This window comes from Hordeum vulgare, chromosome 2H, assembly GCF_904849725.1.
Source record: "Hordeum vulgare subsp. vulgare chromosome 2H, MorexV3_pseudomolecules_assembly, whole genome shotgun sequence".
In the NCBI taxonomy this organism is placed as follows: domain Eukaryota; kingdom Viridiplantae; phylum Streptophyta; class Magnoliopsida; order Poales; family Poaceae; genus Hordeum; species Hordeum vulgare.
In genome coordinates, this window is record NC_058519.1 from 532,878,822 (window position 1) to 532,886,297 (window position 7,476).

Sequence of the window (7,476 nt, forward strand, 5' to 3'; positions counted from 1 at the left end):
TGGATTGCTTATTGCATGTAATTGTGCACTTGGGCGGAAGGCTACTAGCATGAATCACGAGTGAAATGCATAAAACCATCACAATACCATAAATGCAAAAAACCCACTGTAGTAAAAATCATGACAAAACACACCACAACAACTGCTGACAGTGATAAAAAGCATTGAACAAAATTTGAACCTCATTTGACATGGCAAAGTGTGCACGTGGCAACACAGGTGACGACGATGGTTCGGTTAGGACGCCACTTGGTCGGAGGCGCATGTTTGGCTCGATTCTAACAGCGCGCGATCTCACTCTTTCCCTCTCGCTCTCGTTCTCTCGTGCTCCCGCGATTCATCTCCTCTCTCCCATTGCGGCGGGGTGGATGGGGAACAACATCCCATGGAGACATTGGTGAGGAAGATGGCAGAGCATTCCATGCCATGGAGGACGATTGCTACGGGAGTAACATGTTCCATTCATTATCGCTATTGTGAGAGCAATCAATAGCTACACTCGCGCATAGGGTGGTTAAGACCCCGACGGGTAGCCACTGTTGGACCACCGGAATGAGAGGCCATGAGTGAGTTATATTTCCCTATGTCTCTGTACAATGTCGAATTAGGTTTAGACCTAAGATTTAGGGATTAGGGCTTGTGTTCATTTGGGAATTCAGGTTTAGAGCACTATTGATGCAGTGCATTGAGTGTTATGTTGCATTATTCATTTAGGGTCTTATTTAATAATGAGAGAGTTACTTCATAGAATGTAGTAGCCAAAGTTGCATAGAGAGAGGATCTTTTTACCAATAAGTAACACAATCATCGTGTCCTTGAACTTATCAAGGATTGGGCCACTTGCTGCATTGTTTGTACTTTTTATTGTTGTTCAGTCTCAATTGCTCAGACACACTCAGCAAACACTAAAACCAATAGACCATTTAGTATTTGTAGTGAAACCTTGTTATTTTTGCGCTGACCATTTCCTTCATCTTTCCCAGGGATCGATACTCTTACTTATCAAAAAGAACTACAATTGAACCCTACACTTGTGGGACATCAGTCACACTCAAGTCACAACGACCCTACTAGTGTCGACACTTGCGTTAGAGCATCTACAACCATACACCTCAAACGACCCCTCATACGCCTGCGGACGCGCCTGGTTAGTGAGCGGACAAGAGAGAGAAGGAAAAACGTGACCCAACTGGACCCCTCATATCATCCATATACGTCTGGGCTGTCCGCATACCCTCATATCCATCTCAAATATAGGGAGGGTACGAGGGCTCACGGACGCGATCGGGCCGCCCGGTTAGTTTGTTATATAGGACGCGACCGTACCCCAGACCACCTTTTCTTTTTCTGTATTCATTCTTTTCTTTTTTTTCCTTTCCACCAATCACGTGCAAGTGATCGGACATCCAAGAAAGAAAATGAGGAGTATGACTGCACATACGAATAAATAAGGAACACATCGATCACTGATCGGACGCGTCCACGAACGTTTAGTGGGTCATATTTGTTATGTCCGTGTGTAGATGGTCTTACTTCTTGGGCTATCCATCGGCTAACTGTTCCCCATTGTTGTTCCCTACTTTGTTGTGCTTGCTCACGTCTTCTGGAATACTTCTGCCATAGTGAAACCACTATTGATGCTCGCTCAGATGGTCCTGTACTCGTGCTCACTCTCGTGGTTCTCATACTAATCCCGCCCATTCGTACAATAATCGTTATGGGTGTCAGGACCCACATGATGGAATGGCGGTTCAAAGGCTTGGTCGCCCGCATGCGTGCTCTTCGAAGAAGAGGCAACGCCATGCTCTTGTGAAAACATTTCTAAATAGTATACGTAATATTTAAAATTCAATAAAAATTCTTCACGACCTTAGCTATCTTTGAAACAAAATGAGAGCAAAAAATTTGACAAAATGTTGATCAATCAACATTTCTACAAAACATTGGCACTCATGTATATAATCCATGAAAAAAAAGAAAATATATGATCTTCTTGGCTTGTTGGCCAGTATAACATGGTCATTTTACATGTAAATCATCAACGGGTCATGTTAATATAATGGTATGTTTTTTAGCGAACATAATACTACTATGGATTTGTTCACTTTTTTTCTTCTTTCGCTTAGGCATAGCTTCTTTTTTTATGACTTCTATTTGCTAGCGGGTTTTTGTATGTGTTGGTGTTGGCTGTGTGCATCCTAGCTATGCAGAGATTGATTGTGTTCTCATCGTGTCTGTATCAACTTGATGCTTTATTTTGACTCAATAAAATTCACCCTTTATCGATAAAAATACTACTATGGACTATAAGAACTTATGATAGACACATATTAACATGGGTCATGTTGATATTCTCTTAGAAAGTTCCATCGATCCTCCGTATGGTTATTTGCCTATATAATTAATTCGACCTACTCTAATGCTGAATTTGCAGCTACCATTTGTCTATGTTATCGAAAATATGCCCTAAAGAAAATAATGTTGTATTATTATATTTTTATATTGATAATTAAGAGTTTATATTCTATGCTATAATTACTATGGTTCTGGAATATGCGATTCAGTGGAAAATTCATATGCACGTGTGGAATGGTAAAGAATTAAATAGAGATCCCTAGTGTTGCCTCTAAGATTTTCTCAAGTGTTGTTGGTGATCATGTTTTCCGAATATCGGTAAGCATAATGATAGTCCTAAAACAACTTTGAGTTTATTACAGTAGAAGAACGATCATATTGAATCGGCCCAAAAACTTGTTATGTTATACTTTGAGATAATATCATTTGAAATCAAGTATTATAACATGGAGTTTTAACATGTGTTTTATATTTCTTTGACCATGAGAGTATCATAGTGACTTCTTACTATAAGATGAGCTTTGGGGTTGCTCAAACGTCATGTGTAACTAGGTGATCATATCGACAACTTATAGATTCATCGGGAAGTTTGACAAGTGACTAGATAGCTTGAGAGTGATATTTGCTCCTCCAACGACGGGGAGATATTCTTAGGGCCCTCTCGATGTGACGACATCAATCATCATATGTCCAGACACAAGTGACTTAGTCACCGGGACGCTGAAACACAAAAACAAGAAAGATAAACAAACCTGGTAACGATGATAACAATGTAGTGAGCATGTGATGAGCAAGAGGATACCGATGCATCTTGAGTTTTTTAAAGTATCACGAAGCAAAGGGAATGTCACATGGTAACCAAATATTCACTCTAATAGCATTTGTGTGCTCATAGTGATCGATATGGACGTCCACGGTTCCTCTATCGGTCATAGAATGAAGGGGTTTCGTTCATGTCTATGAGTTACCGAGCCTATAAGGTCACAAGCTTAAGGTAACCATGACCTGCCGAGTGTTAGTAGGATAGGTATGATGAGAACATATTCTTGAAACTGTTTCATTAATATACTAAATAGTTTCGAGAAGACCCGAAAATGTTTTGGGGTCACCGGAAGGGTTTCATAGAGTATGGGGTAATATCGTGTATTACCGATAAATATATATAGGATGAAAATGTTTCCGGGATGCTAAATTATATATAAAATCGTCTGAAACTATTTAGAATAATTTGATATTTAATTAAATATCAACGAGCCTAAACATACCAAGTGGTGGAAGGCAACTTGGGCCACAAGGGCCTAAGGGGAGAGGTGCCTTCCCTAAGGAAGGAGGCCGAATTTGGGAGGGGAGTAGTCCCACTCCTCCTCCCTTGGATGGCCAAAGGGGGTGGACTTTCCCTCCCCTTGTGACGCCCCTCCTCTCCACTTCAACCTATATATACTAGAGGATTTCCTCAACGGGTAGGAAGTGTCCCACGCCCATTCTTCTTATGGCTTGGGGAGGAATTTCATCACCTACATCACAAAGACCACTTTGCTCCACTTGGGAGCCATTATTTTCATCAAACTCCATGTTACACGTCTACTCAATGAGTCCATTGGACTTGTTGAGGACACGGTAAGCACGAGAGTTTGTAGCATAACCAACAAATCTCTTGACCTCTAGGTTCAAATTTAGACAAACGGGCACCCTTCTTGAGAATGAAACACTTACAACCAAACAACCGGAAGTACTTGAGGTTGGGTTTGTTACCGGTAAGAATTTCATAAGGAGTCTTGTTCAAGCCTTTGAGGAGGTAGAGCCGATTAGATGCATGACATGCGGTGTTGAAGGCTTTGGCCCAAAAGTTATACGGAGATTTAAACTCCACCATCATGGTTCTTGCCGCGTCCATCAACGTCCGATTCTTCCTTTCTGCTACACCATTTTGTTGAGGGCTATATGGTGCAGATTATTAGTACTTGATCCCCTCATCATTCAGAAACTCATTGAAGGTGTAATTCTTGTATTCGCTGCCATTGTCACTTTTAATCATCAATATCTTTGCCTCATGTTGTCGTTAAACATCATTGACAAAGTCAATGATGGTTTGTTAGGTCTCCCTCTTCCTCTTGAACAAGTACACCCAAGTATATCTTGAGTAATCATCCACTATCACCAAGCAGTAATTTCTTCCCCCAAGACTATCGAAATATGGAGGACCAAATAGATTCGTGTGGAGGGGCTCCATAGTCCTATTTAAGTATATGGTAGTCGTGGCGCGGTGAGATTTCTCATGTAGATTTCCTTCAATACAATCTGCAAGCACGATCTTTGGCAAAACTCACATTTTTATTCCAAGAACGTGATCCCCTTTGAGGAGACTTTGCAAAGATCTCATATTGACATGGGCTAGCCGACGATGACAAAGCCATCCCACATCAACTTTAGCCATTAGGCAAGTCGTGGTCTTAGTGGGCCACTGCAAAAAGTTAACCACATAGAGACCGTTGTCGACATGCCCAACAAAGGCTACTTTAAGAGTCTTGCTCCACAAAAGGGCCACATATTCAACACCAAAGAACATATTAAAACCCATGAGTGCAAGTTGATGAACAAAAAGTTAATAGTATGAAAGGGTCTCAACAAGCATGACATTCTCAATGGAAAGATCCGGAGAGACTACCACCTTGCCAAGACCCAATACCTTTGAAATTGCATCATCTCTAAAGGAGACTTGGGTGGCCACAAATGGGTCGGGATGAACATCCACCACCAAGTCATTGCTTCTGGTCATATGATTTGTTGCTCCACTATCAATCAACCATGACATTCCACGAGAAGCAAACTCTTGCATAAGATCAATGCTTGGATTTAGGTACCCATTCTTTAATGGTTCCTTTAAGGTTAGTAACAAGGATCTTAGGGACCCAAATAGACCATTCAGTATACTCATAAGGAGAACCAACAAATTTAGCAAATACATTTCCATCACTAGCATGACATAAAACATAAGATGGGTAAAGTTGTCGACATTGTTGGTAGGGAGGATTTTTGCCTTCTTGGATTTACCACCCTTAGCTTTGCCCTTCTTCTTCTCATGAGTACCCTCCCTGGCTTTAACAAATGTTTCCTTAAGCGGGGGAGGTTGCTTGGTCTTGACCTTCTTATTCTTCTTGGACCTGGGTGCAAACCCAACTCCTTCCTTTGCAACCACCTCCTTACGATTGCTCAAAAGTTCATTAAGATTCTTTTCACCTTGGATGCATGTCACAAGTCCTTTCTCAAGTTGATCTTTTAATTCGGCATTCTCCTCCATAAGATGCACATGCTCACAACATAGGTTAGTAGCATGGGTATTATCAATAAATACAAAAGGAGAACATGTGGCTATTTTTAGTGAGTTTTACTTGGAGTTGAACATGCGACTCTTTTAAAGAAGCATGAACACTCTTCAAAGCCTTGTGAGCCTTGTCAAGTGTGGCAAACTCTTCCTTGAGTCTATCAAGGTCAACCCCAAGTGCAACCTTTTCGGATTGGAGCACACGAGTAAGAACAAGAGCATGGTCATGACCCTTTTGTAATTTAGCAAGGTCACTGTTGTGTGACTCCTAAAGAGTCAAACAAAGACCTTGCTCTTTCTCAAGCGCGATGGAAAGATCCTCTATCTCATTAACATAGTCACGACTATGTCCTTGTAACATAGAGATAGTTTCTTCATGAGTTTCAATAAGGTCACTAGCCTCCCCTAGTTGTTCCAAGAGAGCAAAAAAATGCTTATTGGTTTTACCCTTGACCTTTCTCTTGAATCTATCAAAGGAATTTTCCTCAACATTTACCTCCTCTTGTTCATCTCCACTATCCATAGGAGAATGGGGTAGTGGAAATGGTAGTTTTGAATTTTGAGGTTACCTTGTTGGTTGCCTTGGCTAGAGGGCACTTGGCATTGCGGCTCTCATTGGGGGGGGGGGCACTATGGAATTCAGTTTTTTGCCGTCTGCCAAATCTTTGCCGTCTGCTGGCTGAGGGCAAAGAGTGTCTTTGCCGTCATCTGCCACAAAGCAGACGACAAAGAACTGGATGATGGCATATAATGTCTTTGCCATCAGTCACTTCTTTGCCGTCAGCCGCAGACGACAAAGATTAGAACTACAGACGGCCGATACGTCTCCAACGTATCTATAATTTTTGATGGTTCCATGCTATTATCTTGTCAACTTTGGATGTTTTGTATGCATGAATATGCTATTTTATATCTTTTTGGGACTAACCTATTAACTCAGTGCCACGTGCCAGTTTTTGTTTTTTTTCTTCGTATTTTTGACCTTTTTCAGAGAAGAATATTAAACGGAGTCCAAACGGAATAAAACCTGTGGAATGATTTTTTCCATAACAGAAGATACGTAGGGGACTTGAGAACCAAGGCAAAGGACCCCGTGGGAGGTCACAAGCCCCCTAGCCGCAGCCTGGGGGGGGCGCCTAGCAGGCTTGTGGGCCCCCCTGTGGATCCTTTTCCCTACTTCTTCCGCCTATAAATTCTCTAAAAAACCAAAACTGCCAGAGAGAGCCACGAAAATACTTTTTCGCCGCCGCAAGCTTCTGTCTCCGCAAGATCCCATCCGGGGACCGTTCTGGTGCCCTGCCGGAGGGGTGATTCGGACACGGAGGGCTTCTTCATCAACACCATTGCCTCTCCGATGATACGTGAGTAGTTCACCACAGACCTTCGGGTCCATAGCTAGTAGCTAGATGGCTTCTTCTCTCTCTTGGATCTTCAATACAAAGTTCTCCATGATGTTCATGGAGATCTATCCGATGTAATCTTCTTTTGCGGTGTGTTTGTCGAGATCCGATGAATTGTGGATTTATGATCAGATTATCTATGAATATTATTTGAGTCTCCTCTGATCTCTTATATGCATGATTTCGTATCCTTGTAATTCTCTTCGAGTTGTGGGTTTCGTTTGGCCAACTTGATCTATAATTATTGCAATAGGAGAAGTGCTTGGTTTTGGGTTCATACCGTGCGGTGTCCTCACCCAGTGACAGAAGAGGTAGCGAGGCACGCATCGTGTTGTTGCCATCAAGGGTAAAAAGATAGGGTTTATATCTACTGCATAAATTTATCCCTCTACATCATGT